This window comes from Pleurodeles waltl, chromosome 1_2 (assembly GCF_031143425.1).
Source record: "Pleurodeles waltl isolate 20211129_DDA chromosome 1_2, aPleWal1.hap1.20221129, whole genome shotgun sequence".
In the NCBI taxonomy this organism is placed as follows: Eukaryota; Metazoa; Chordata; class Amphibia; order Caudata; family Salamandridae; genus Pleurodeles; species Pleurodeles waltl.
Window position 1 is genome coordinate 539,189,597 of NC_090437.1, and position 13,871 is coordinate 539,203,467.

At 41.6% G+C, this 13,871-nt stretch overlaps 1 long non-coding RNA gene across 1 annotated transcript in view; it reads right to left on the reverse strand.

Annotated features, from left to right (window-relative positions):
• Window positions 1–2,711: 2,711 nt before the first annotated feature.
• The window catches only part of LOC138301602 (uncharacterized), a 45,561-nt gene continuing 34,401 nt past the window's right edge, over window positions 2,712–13,871 (reverse strand). Inside the window, exons 2-3 of the long non-coding RNA XR_011205113.1 lie at window positions 3,152–3,193; window positions 2,712–3,069 (exon numbers count right to left, since the gene is read on the reverse strand). This is a non-coding gene — a long non-coding RNA (uncharacterized lncRNA). The remainder of the gene's footprint in view (window positions 3,070–3,151; window positions 3,194–13,871) is intronic.

The following is a 13,871-nucleotide window of genomic DNA, read 5'->3' on the forward strand; positions in this document are numbered from 1 at the left end:
CTAGGCCCCGCAGCACACCCCCCACTGTGCTTGGCTGAAGGCTATGCACAGCCAGAGGTTGGCTTTAAGTAGGGTAATAACATATCACTTTAATTTAATAAAACATAGAAATTCATTGAAAAAAAGAAAAGTTAAAGTGATGTTATACGTAGGTGTGACAAAAAGATCAGTTTTTGTTTAAAAAAATTAACTGAAAAAAGCAAAGGTTGAAGGAGTGTTATATTTAAGTGAATATGTCAGTGACAACATTTATATTTTGAGCAACAAATACACAGAAATTCACCAATTATAGTATTCAGAGTTAACTACAACTTGCGCTCCCGCCATGCACTGCTTGTGTCCTCACATATTACATCACTACTAACATGTTCTTTGACATCATTTATGACATCTCAAATTACATCATTGACATATATTCACTGATTTCAAAATTTGGATTAAAAAAGTCTTTAAAACATAATATTTTGAACTCCAAAAAACACTTACATTTACCAGTGACAGTGAGCTCAATAATTATAACATATTCCCTCCTCATGCATTGTGATGTGATCAATGAATTCATTTTAGTCATCATCAGTAATTTTATCAATAATATAGTATAACATCTCATGAATGTTGTAATATGTGAGGTTATAAGCAGTGCACAGCGGAAAGCTCCAGCATAAGCAAACCGGGTGATGGAAAAATTGACCTTTTGGCCAATCTCAACATTTTAATTTATTAATTTGCACTCATGCGGGGCTCCTATGAGCACAACCATTCTTATATCTATGCATTTTGAACCTTAATTGCTCCAAAACTACTGAAAGGATTTTTACCAAGTCCCAAAACGCACACATTTTGAGTACAGATCTAGTGGTCTGCAAAAGTTGGTTTAATTCAGTTCAGACATTTTGGCTATAGTGCTGTTCACAATTCCCTATGGAAATTGCATGAGGAAATTGCATTATGTGTCTCTCTCACCACTTTTTCTTTGCCCCCACCTCCCTTTATTAATCACACTGGATAAACATTTTTTAGAAAGGTTTAAGATTTTAGATTCATTGAATGGCATAAGAAATAATAGCAAAACAAAATAAATCTTCCTATGGAATGTGTATATATAATATTACCCAGGGTCTGTCACTACAGGGTTGCTATATTTAAGACTTCAGGGAAGGGATTTGTTCATTTGTCTATAACGTTCGTGCTATTTTATGAAAATTCATGAAACGTTCCCCCAAAAAAGTCTCATCCACTTCACCTCCTTCCTTACTGGAATATTTCATGTATATGCATCAAGGGGGTGGCTGGGAAGAAGGAAGAATCTGAAACAGGATTTCCCCATGGAAATTTTTATAGGACAATTAGACACAGCCACAGCTTAAATAGTTGACCGGAATTGCATCAAATTTGACAGAAAGCTAGATCTTCATCCAGAAAGTGTGTGTCTTGTGCACCTGCCAGTCTTGTTGTCAATGAAGTCATTTCAGATGCTGCAGTGATGTTATCAATTATGGCATAGGATGTGGCATACATTGCCTTCAGCTGTTCATGGTGTGGGGTTGAGCCTAAAGCCTGGCTTGCAGACAGACCTCTGTGTTCTACCCCTGGGCTCTACCCATGTGCATGCCCTACCCCCTGCAGAACCCTCTCCATGCCCTGTGTTGTCATGAATTATGTCATTTTAGATGTTGCATTGAAATTATCAGTGATGTCATGCAAAATGTCATGAGTGATGTAGTATGTGAGGTAATTAGCTGTGCATGACCAGAGCACAAGTTATAGTTACTTTAGGGCATGGGTTAAAATTACTTGAGATAACTATTATTGGTGAATTTCAATGGTTTTGTTAGGTTAAGGCAGTGTGGTTTAACTGAAATGTTCACCTAACTATAAGTTTCCTTTAACCTTTGGCATTTATTATGAATTTCTAAACTTTTTTTAAATACCTAACTTTAACTGTGAATTTAACCTTTGTTTTTTTCTGTGAATTTCTATGCTTTTCAATGTAAATTAAGATGCCAATCACCAAGCGTAGTGTGAGATTGGACAGTGGACCTGACCTGGGGCCAGGCCATGTACCTCACCCCCTGCAGGCTCCCAATCTCACACTGCCTCTGCACATGGCTGGCTATATCATGTAGCAATACAAATGTGTCATTTCAAGTATGGCAGACCTACTAGCTTTGTCAAAGGATCAGAAAAACAAAATATTAGTGATAGAGCCTGTTGTCTTAATCAAGAAAGTCAGCACATTAACATATATAAATAAGACCTATTGGTTTTGTCGAAAAGTGACTAACAACCATAATCACATGTTGCAATGTTGCAATGCTTAGTAACTGTGACTGTGACAAAATGTTTTAATAAACACCCTTTACAAAAAATTTAAATAAATTGACATGTGTTTGAGTTTTTTTTGTTGTTTTTTTTTACCTTTCTCAGATCACAAAAGCTGAAGAGCATACAGCACCGTTTTGGAGTGCTTATATGTGGAAAACACTTCTATGGCCATCGATTCAATAACCCAGGAGACTTTCTGTGTTTTTTTTTTTAATGTTGTTGGGTTTTGGTAGGTATACACTCCCTGCAGCTCCCATAAACTTGAGAAAATTGTTTGGTAGTGCCCTTGCCCTTTTTAGGGGCACCGACAAGAAGAAAATAAATAATTTAAAAAGTACCCTAGTGCATGATGGGCATCTCTTTGTCACATCAATTCATACAAAAAATCTGCTTCTGCTACTCATTTATTATTATTTTCATTATTAAATATCATTTTGGCATTCAGGTGCCCATCCGTGGCACCCACTGTTTACATTGTCTTCTGCTGTTCTTTGGGTATGGCTAGCTTGGGTGTGGTTGGGCTTATTTAGCTTGAGTGCATTCGGGAGTGGTTGGCTATTTAAGTTCCACTCAACCAAAAGCAAGGCACTTACAATTCGGAACCATATCTGAAGGAGGAAGCATCTGGCATTCTATCTCCTGTATCACAGCTTGAACTCCATTTTCATCATCTCAGCCGCGCTGCATTTTCATAATCTCAGCCGTGCTCCATCTTCTGCATCAGGATTCAGCATCATAGACATCCTGACAAAAAAAATAAAATAGAATCACATTTAGAACTTTTAAGGCGGTAACACACTAGCACTTGTAGTTTAAAAAAACATACCTGATTAATATAGCTGCCCTGCGCATTCTGGCCTAACCACATCTGCAAAAGAGACACAAATGGAAAACTCAGCTACATGTAGCAAGTACAATCACTAGATGCAACTAACTCTCTAAAGTGTTATAGTTTCTCCAAAGAAACTTCGTTACCATTGTCTTTCTATGTACACAAACTCATAGAACAGTGTTTGTATTGCAGTAATATTTACGGACTTTGGGGGGTTTAGCAATCAGGTTACTTGAATACATGTGAGCTATCAAGCAGGTGTAAAATAAAATGTGTCTGGCATGCAACTCCTGAAGTAAGGAAGGAGAAAGATTTATGTATAAAACTAAAGCAATGCACTTCTGAAGGAAGAAGTTGTGAAACAGCTTATCTAACAAATCCATTGAAGAACGCATTGGTGGGAATCATCCACATTTTGAGTCCCATGGATTGGCAGGAATTGTGAGAGTACGAGCAGGTCAAATGTATTTTTCATTTTTGTAGGAACACGCTCTATTTAGAATCGTCATCAGAGAAAGTGAGGGAGCTAATTATCTAATGCAGTGGGGAAGGGGGTATTCAAAGGTGAGGAAAATTATCATTACAAATTAACAATAGCAGTAACAAGGTATACCTTGGTTGAAGTAACTCACGATCTTCATTATACTTTCAGCCAACAGCAGATGCAGAACATCATCCATTCAATCAAACCCTCCCAATCGGACACCTAGGAGTGAACTGAGGAGTTACCACATTCACCTGAGATCCTTCTTTCTCTCTCTCTCTCTCATCCCAGCACCTTTCCACTGTCAAACTCTCAAGATCCTCAGTGTTCCCACTTTTTGGGGGATGCTGGAGTTTGACAGCAGAATTAGGATCTAGAACCTCAGTGACTTATCTCGCCTCTATGGAATCAGTTATAATTCAAGTTAATGCAAGTAATTTCTTGACATAGGGGGCTGCATCCTCCCCCTTTTAATATGAATGTAGCGGCCTCATCTCAGAGGATGGTCATTGTAAAACTCTACAATCAGACTTAAACTGAAAAGTGACATTTAATATGTACTGCAAGCTGCAAACATCCCAGTGATGTTTTCTGTGATTTCTTCCTGGATGATTGAGGTGCATGGAGTGGAGTACAGTAAGACAAGATGCTCACATGCAACATTGTGCAAAATGAGGTTGTAAATCTCTGGAACAAAAATCTTGTTTACACTTGATATTGGCATTTGTGGGTTACTTAGAGTTTGATGAGTGTGGGATCTCTGTCAAAAACAGATGATGTTGTGTCCACCCTACCTAGAAATTATCCATGGGTATATAAACTAAACAGGAAGGACAGGGCTGCACCACACAAACTCTAAGAACAATTCTCTGAAGAATTACCCTTATACACTAAGAATCCCTATGGTATTGTTTTAAAGCCTACAGTTACTCACAAGCTCTTCTGGCACTAATGGCAATAGTTTACTATGTCATGGATTTTGAAAATCTCCATCTCACAGACAGTTTTTCCTCTAAACTTACAATCAACAAACATACCACTACGAGAAGACATTAAGACCCAAATTTAAGAAACATGGTGTTGCATCCAATGCAGGGCCACTTTTCTTGTGCCCCTTAGTTTCCCCTTACTGCCACCATGTGTGCACTGTTAGACTTGGCATCCTTGGCGTGGTCTCCCCTAACTTTTTGCCTCTGTTTCCCTGGTTGTTGATGTGTGCTGGACTCTGTTTTTGATGTTTTTGTTACTCTGGGCACTTAACCACTGCTATCCAGTGCTAAAGTGAAAGTGCTCCTTTGTAAAATGTATGTGTAATTGGCTTTCCATGATTGGCATATCTGATCTACTACTAAGTCCTTAGTACAGTGCAGTAGCGGTGTCTAGGGCCTGTAAATCAAATGTTACTAGTGGGCGTGCAGCACTTGTTGTGCCACCCACATGAGTAGCCCTGTAAACATGTCTCAGACCTGCCACTGCAGTGTCTGTGTGTGCAGTCTTGCACTGCCAATTCGACTTGGCAAGTATACCCACTTGCCAGGCCTAAACCTTCCCTTTTTATACATGTAAGACACACATAAGGTAGGCCCTAAGTAACACAATGGGCAGGGCGCAATGTATGTTAAAGGTGGGGCATGTGCTTATGTGTTTTACATGTCCTAACAGTTAAATACTGCCAAATACAGTTTTCACTGGGCATGGCCTATCTCTCTCATAGGTTAACATGAGGGCTGTCTTTATATGTCATTAGAGTGCAGATTCCCTTTGGGAGCAGATAGAAATATGGAGTTTAGGGTATCTGAGCTCACAACTTGAAAATACATCTTTTAGTGAAGTTGGTTTTTAGATTGTGTGTTTGAAAATGCCACTTTTAGAAAGTAGACATTTTCTTGCTTAAACTATTCTGTGACTCTGCCTGTTTGTGGGTTCCCTGTCTGGGTCAGTTTGACAATTGGGCTGTCTGCACCTCTCTCTACACCAGTGGTCTCCAAACTTTTTAATGCTGCGCCCCCCCCAGTTGAAAAATAAAACTTATTGGGCCCCACCTCGGAATTTTTCACAATTCTTTTATAAAGATGGCAATGTTTAAACATGTCCAGACATATTTAAACTTTGCAGTTAAGTACTGTTACCTTTTTTAAAGTGCAATAACATGTTTCTGTTTTAAAAAAAAAAAAAAAATGTTATCTGTGTATTTCTACTTTTGGCCGGAACCTGGCGCCCTTCCAGGGATCCCTGGAGGCCCCCCTATGGGGGCCCGCCACCCAGTTTGAAGACCTCTGCTCTAGCCAGTGACACAAATGGGGCTGGGGTGTAATCTGAATATCCTGATGAGCCATCTGTGCTGGAGGAGAGGGGAGGAGAGGTCACTCACACCTGAATGGGCTGCGCCTGCCCTAACACAATGCAGTCTCCAACCTCCTGGTATGTGGAGGGCCTGGCCTTGACAAGAAAGGATCTTACAGACACTTGAGATTTTACTTTGAAGTTTGCCAACATCAAAGGCAGAAAGGGGTAAAAGTATTGGACACAAAACCCCCAGACTTTAGATTACTTCAAGGATTTAAGAGGAACCTCTGCATGGAGAAGAGTGGAGGAGAAGTGCTGCCCTGGCCTGTGACTGTGCTGTGTTGGGCTCCCCTGCAGTTGCTTCTGCCTGAAAAAGGGGACTTTGTTGCATTCCTGCTTGAAAAGTAACTCCAAGGGCTTGGCGTAGAGCTTGCCCCCTGTTTTGAAGCCTCAGGGACAGCAAAGGCTTCACCAACTAGACCTGAGTCTACCTGCTGTGGACTCTAGCTTTCCAGAGGGTGCTGTTCCAGTTCCTGGACCTCAAAGTGAATTCCTGAAGAAAAAACAGTCTAACGATGGCGGAAGACACTGTGTAACTTTGCAAAGGACAAAGCTGCCCGGAATAGCGGCACTGTTTGCCCCGAGTCCGTGGACCTTACTGAGTGCGATGAATCTGACAACCCTGTGAACTGATACCAGTACCCCAGAGCCGGGACACCACCTACCCCATGCCCGTGGACCTCGTAGAAGTCCGATGACCTTGTAGGCCTCACATTGCTGCAGCCGCTGATCCCACCCAACTTCACTGACACCGAAGCGTCGTTTGTCCAACATCCATGATGATCCGAAGCCATTGCAGCGCCTGCGGCCCTGTGATGTAATTGCGACCCCGTCAGGTTGCCCCACAGCTTCGTGACTCCGACGGACTTCCCATCTGCCGAGACCAAGGGACCGACTTCACATCTAACGCCTCTTCACCTCCACTGCACTGTAGTGAGGACCCGATGCCGCTGTGCTACGCCTCCATCCTTCTGCCCTGTGGCACCAGAACCGACACCGCATCGGATTCAACTAAGTCACTCTTCCCGACTCTGTGCATCAGCCTGTTTTTTATTTGTTTCTTAAGGTACTGTACCTGGGGGTCGAATTACTCCATAAATGGTGACAGTGGTGTTGCATTGTAGGAAACGACTCCGCACGATGTTGCATATCAACTTGCAGTATTTGTGCCCCAAGGTACTGTTTTCTTGCTTTCAAGTGCTAAATTCATATTTTTTACTGTATATTGTGGACTTTTATCGTAATAAGTCTTGTTTATTTGGATAAAATATTTACTATTTTTCTATACCTGTGTTGTTTCATGTTGTAATGGTTCACTGATTTACTGTGTGTGTTTCTACAAATACTTAACACATTGTCTCTGAGTTAAGCTTGCCTGCTCATCCCAAGCTACCAAGGGGGCGAGTGGGGTTTAACTTAGTGTAACTCTCCTTTACCCTGACTAGAACGAGGGTCCTTGCTTTCACAGGGGCATAACCTGACTGCCAACTAAAGACCTAATTTCGAACAACCATATTTAATATAGGATGCACAATGGTGCAGGGTATGGGCAATAGCGTCAACATTTTTGATGCTATTCATGTACTATACAGGATTAGCACCAAAATGTTGGACCTAATCCTGTAGAGTACATAGGGGCCCATTGAAAACAATAGTATGCCCCCTTTTAATTCCTGCTCTGTGCAGACATAAAAAATAGCCGCTAAAAATGGTGCAGTGGAATCTCTCAGTTTCCACTGTGCCATTTTTGTGGTCCCTTAAAGGTGGAAAGCCCCCCTTTTATATATTATGTCTGGCGCAGGCATAATACAGCACAAGGGGTTAAAAAGTGGCGCCATGCATGCATTGCGCCACATTGTAAATATGGTGCAGCGAATTTGGCCTCGTTGAGCCACATTAACCTCATAAAAATGATGCTAATGTGGTGCAAGGAGGCGCTCGGCCCTCTTAAATCTGGGTCTAATTTTACACACATTTTTTTATCTTAGTGGGTTTCTTTTGTTTCTTGTGGAAAGATTTTTCCAAAGCAAAATAAATGTTTTATATTTTTTTCTACCCACCTTGGCGCCAGCTCCTGTTTGGAGTGAGGAAAGCAGTGGTTACTGGGTGCCATGGGAGGCCGAGCTCTATTGCCAAACTGCTACTGGTCCACAAACTGGCCAATCACAACCCATCAGCACTTGATTCTCAGTGTTAGTGATGGTGAGTCATCACAAGCTTCTCAGGGAGGTAGTGTGGTGGTGCTTCAAACTCAGAATTTAACAATTATCCAGCAGCCTTATAAATGATTGTCCATCCTAGTGTTTGTCTTTGTTAAAAGGAAATACTTTCATGCACATAGAAAATGTAATGCCACGCACTACAGATAACAAACTGGAATGCTTCACTGGAGTTTGGGTAACTATTTGGAGCTAGTAATCCCACCTTCAAACATTACCCCTCACTCTTTCTTTCTTTCCTGGGTTTCAGTTTTTCCGGAGGCAAGCATCAAGCGCAAGTTCAGTGTTACCCTCTCTGTTCAGTTTGTGCTCTAAGTTACTCGTATTGTTCCCAATTGCCCTTATATCACTACTGCAGAGTTTTCATCTGCCTTCTTCCTCTGCAAAGATCTAGAGCATACGTCTGACTCACTTGGCTCACTCTATCCCTCCTCTACGAGGAGACCCTCTATCTGCAAGTACTTCAGCACCCAGTTGAAGTTTGTGATGGACAGCAGAGAAGGCAGCCACCTGACACATTTTCAGGCATGGAGACTCAGTTGTCTTTTTAGGTGTCTGCTGGTCATACGTCCGCCTTTGGACTTCGAGTGAGTTGGGGTTGTGAATCGCAGGATCAGTGGTCATGGGGCCTCCGTAAATTGTATAACAGACCTCAACTCACGCAGCTTCTGAATGTCAAGCTTTCGGCCGATAAATGGCAACATCGAATGGGGGGTTGCACAATGAGTACGTCCTCTTGAATTCTGACAAGTGCTTCTCGAAGTTGAACTAAGTGTCCACCTTGAGGCACACATCATTAACGCTGCTCCAGTCATTTCTGTTTCAAGGCTTCATCCCAAGGCTTTGGATCATCTTTTTTTTTTTTTATTGAGTTTTTATGAGGATCCACCATGATAACAAAAAAGAAGAAAAACATTGCAGTTCCAAACTTTGCCTTAAATAATTTCCCCAGCAATTCCCAGAGAAAACGCTCTAAACAGAAACACTAAGATTAGGTAGCTATGCAAATTCATTCAATAGGTTACTCAAGAACAGATTTCTCCACGATTGTCTAAAAAGAATTTGCCCCAAATCAAGAAACTTTTTTTACCACTTCCTATTCTACTAGCATATCTAATTTCCTGATTTCTGACTAGCACCATTTTGCTCCGCCATTCTTGAGGGGTGGGAGATAACTCAGAGCGCCAGTTTCTCAACAAGAGAGATCTGGCAACCACAGTGGCGATAAAAACGAGTTTCTCCCACCTGGAAGGGAGCCTTGCCTCGGGGTCGAAGCCTAGGCACAACAACCGGATACTGGGAGTTATATTAACCTGGGCCATAGTTGTTAACATCTTGAATATTCCCTCCCAGTACTCCTGTATACATTGACATGTCCCAATCACATGTATCCAACCCGCCACCCCTACTGCCTTACAGCGAAAACAGAGATCAGGACAGCTGGGCACCACACAGGATAAGGCTTGCGGAGTTCGTTTTAATAACCATTTACTGAGAAATATCATTTGATGCCAATTGGTGCCCCTGAGAACTGAGAAATTTAGATAATTAATTCTCTCCCAGCACTTACTTGAAAGATCAAAGTCCTCCTGACGAGCCCATTTTTTTTTTTGCCTTTGCCTCCAGATTGACCGTATCCCTGTCCACCAATAACCTTCTCCAGGACCCAGCGCTCCTTATTCCAGGAGGATCCACCAATTCTGAGACTAACGCCTGGGCATTAATGATTAAATTAATATCCAGATCCTTTAGACTGTTTAGCATAATGCTATAGGATCCCACCAAAAGAAAGTCATTTTTGACAACCCTCTGGATATTTAAGGGAGTTTCACAATTGTCATTGATACGAAAATCCCCGATTTTGCTAAATCCTGCATGCCCCCAGCTCCTTACTAAGTCTACATTGAGCTGAGCACCAGAGCGTAACATGAACTGTGTAAGGGGGGTGTTGGGATTAAATATTTTCTAAACAAACCTAGCTTTCTCTTAAAGAGCCATTTAAGAATCTTATAGCTAACTTTTTTGGGAGATTTGGCCAAAAGTGCTGGATTCAGAATATCATGCTCCTTACATTTTAACTCACGAAAGTCATTAGAGAATGTCGAACCTACAGATTGTTCTGCTTTAAAACTAGTGAGATAATGTGCAAAAAAGGCAAAGTAATAATCTATAAAATTGGGCAAAGCTAACCCCCCCCTTTTCTTTATCCCCATAAAATGTGCTCAATGCGGCTCGAGCCTTCTGATTTTGCCAAATAAAAAGACGAAACAGACTCCAGTTTTTTAAAAAAAGTTTTGTGTTAAAACACACAGGATGGCCGAGAACAGAAAATTAAATAATGGTAAAACTGACATTTTGATCAATGCCATTCGACCTAGTATAGAAAGGTGGAGAGACCCCCATCGTGCAAGCAAAGCCTGAGTTTTCGTGAGCAGCAGAGCGTAATTAAGGTAATACAGGTCTCCTATATCGGCTGAAAAATAAACCCCAAGGTATCTCTTTGGCCTAGTACTCACACAGTGTCTTAATTCAGAGAGCAGTTTAATAGAAGAGGTGCCACACAGAATAATATCGGTCTTACTCATATTAATCTTGTAGCCACCAATTTGCTCAAATTTGGCAAAAACACTAAAAGCTGCTTCCTGTGAAGTTCGTTCTTCATCCAAAAACATAATAATATTGTCAGCGTAGAGTTTAATCTTTCCCATTGATTTTAAAGAGGGTTTGAATATGACTATTTTGTCTAATTTTAATGGCTAAAGGCTCAATGAAAAGAGCAAAAGGTATAGGAGATAAAGGGCAACCCTGTTGAGTCCCTCGTTGTACTTGAAGTTGACCAACACACATGGAATTAATAATAATATTAGCTTCAGATTTTGATTACAACCTTTGAATTAGTGCAGAGACCTGAGAGGGCACCTTATAGCTAGCCAATACTGCAAAGAGTGTATCCCATACAACCAAATCAAATGCTTTTTTCCGCATATAATAAAAGAACGATGGCAGAAGTCTTACTAGAGGCAAAATAGTCAAGAGCCTCGGCCAAAAAATGTATATTAGTTGCAAGTTGCCGACCAGCAATGAACCCGTTTTGATCGGGATTCACAAGTTTGTTAACAACCCCATTGAGCCTATTAGCCAAGAGTTTCATAATAATTTTATAATCTGTATTTAGCAAAGAGATTGGACGATAAGCATAAGGATCTTCCCTATCCTTATTCGGTTTGGGAAAACTGACCACATTCCCTGAGTGCCAAGAATTGGGAATCTGTTCGCCCCTAAGTAGGCCATTAATCAAAGAAAGAAAATCATCAATGAATGTCTTGATAAAAGCTCTATAAAATTAAGCCGGAAAGCCATCAAGTCCACAAGCCTTCCCCGTAGGGAGGTTCTTGACAACCTCAAGGAGTTCTGGCTTCGTAAACGGCTGTATTAGAGCATTGTTGTCCTCTTCTGTAAGACTAGGAATATCCAGTTTCCCCAAGAATTCCTTAATTGACATAGGGTCAATATACGGAGCATGGCTGTGAATTCGCCTATAATGCTCTAGCATAATTTCATCCACAGCTCAGGGGTCAGTATGTCTAACCCCAGTGATAGGGAATCTCAGGGCATGTATGATATTACCAGCAATTCGATCCCTAGCCTGACATGCCAAGAAATTGCCTGTGAAACTGCTTTCCTCATATACCTTTTGTTTATAAGTCTGAAATCTTATATCAACATTCTTAAGAAAATTGTCGGCCAATGCCTTTTTAGCTAATTCAAAAGACTGTCTATTGTTTTCTGAGGGAGCCTGCAGATAAGCAATTAAACACCTTTGCAATGCCTCTTTCAGGCCCCTCGTTTGTTGTCTCTGAGAAAATGTATCTGCTGCCTCCTTGGCGATTACCAAGCCCCTGAAGAAGGCCTTAAACGAATCCCAGATTATAGCCGGAGTTGAAGATCCCTGATTACGTTTGAAAAATTCACTAATTTCATTCTTAGAGATCTGCACCCATCCCTCAACTTGAAGAAGCTGCTGATTAAAGACCCACCTTTTAGTCTGAAACTTGGGGACTTCTGAGTAAAGAGACACTTCTAGCACCAGGGAGGCATGGTCAGATAAGCCAGAGTGCCGTACCGACTGAGCCTTAAAGCGCAATGTTTTAGATATCAGAAAAAAATGCAAGAGGCGCTTTTGAACCGGGTTGAGATACACGTATACTCTCTCTCATGGGGGGCATTCATTCTCCAAGGATCACAAAGCATCAACAATTTGGCATAGTCTTTAAAGATTTTGGCATCTCTAGTCTTATGTTGTTTCTTGCCCCTAACAGTGGTATCCAAAATTGGATCCTGAAGAAAGTTAAAATCCCCTCCAATAATAATTTTACCTGATAATTGCAAAAGGGACTGGAACATTCCTACATAGGGAGCTGGATCATCTAATAAGGGTGCATAAAAACTAACGAAAACAAATATTTCTTTGGCAATTAAACAGTGCACCCAACACCATCGTCCTTCAGAAACGCAGAGAAAGTCAAGCGGCCGTGCATTGAGACCTCTAGCTAGAAAGACCGCAACGCCTCTATGGGCTGCTGAGGCTGCGGCAACCGCCTTGAAATCGGCCATTTCTTTAATCATGTGGAAGCCCGCAATTTTTTTAACTGGGATATGAGTTTCCTCTAAAAGAATACAGAGGGATTTAGGGCAGCTATCCTTTCTTCGATTACAGACCTTTTCCTCCGCTTATTTAACCCATTGACATTCCAGGAAACTATTCTTAGTGAAAGATTCAACCTTGCCATTGAGTTCTCACAAAAAATTGCAAATAAAATAACTGATCTAAACCTAGTCCAATTAACATCACCCCCTCTATAACCTTAGCCATTCTGAAATGCACATAGCTACTATTTAGTGTGGAAAACCAGGATCCTGCGCCCCTTACCAACCCTCCCGACACCCAACCCACACCCCCACCCTTGGGTGGCCAGAGCCTGGGGCCCTCCCGCCTGAGCAATCCAGGGCCACTCCCCACACCCAAATCCCACCATTCTTTAATCAGGTGCCTTGACATGGCACCCTTCACCATAGACTCGGTAAGGACTGAAGTGTAAGTACCATAAAGACGCATTTGATTTTCACTCTATGAAACCCACCTTTCTGAAAGAGCAATTTCCCTCCCAGTGTCAAGTCCATCCTCCTACCCCCTCTCTTAATCATATTTCCCCCCATCCCCCTACCCTCTGCCCCGTCTGCTTCTGCATTGAATGCAACAAAGTCTTAGCAGCATCAACTGTATGAATTAAATTAGGACGTCTCTGATAAAACACTTTAAGTTTGGATTGCTTTTCAAGTCCTACCGGAGCACCGGCTTTTTGGAAAGCCGGAATCATCCCTTTCAATTCTCTCCTTTGATGTGCAGCCGCCACAGACATATCTGAAAAAATAATTACGGCGAAATCGGCAGGAACCTGATGTATTTTACTCTTAATTGCTTGTTGAAGAATACGTTCCTTAACCCGAAAATCACCAAAATTAACGAGGATAGTTAGAGGATATTTTGCTTGGGGTGACTGTACTGCTGGAACCCGATGGGTCCACATGATCGTAAGATCCAAATGTTCGTCGCCTGGTTCAGAGAAAACATGCTGCAGAATAAGGTCCGTGATTAAGTTTGTGA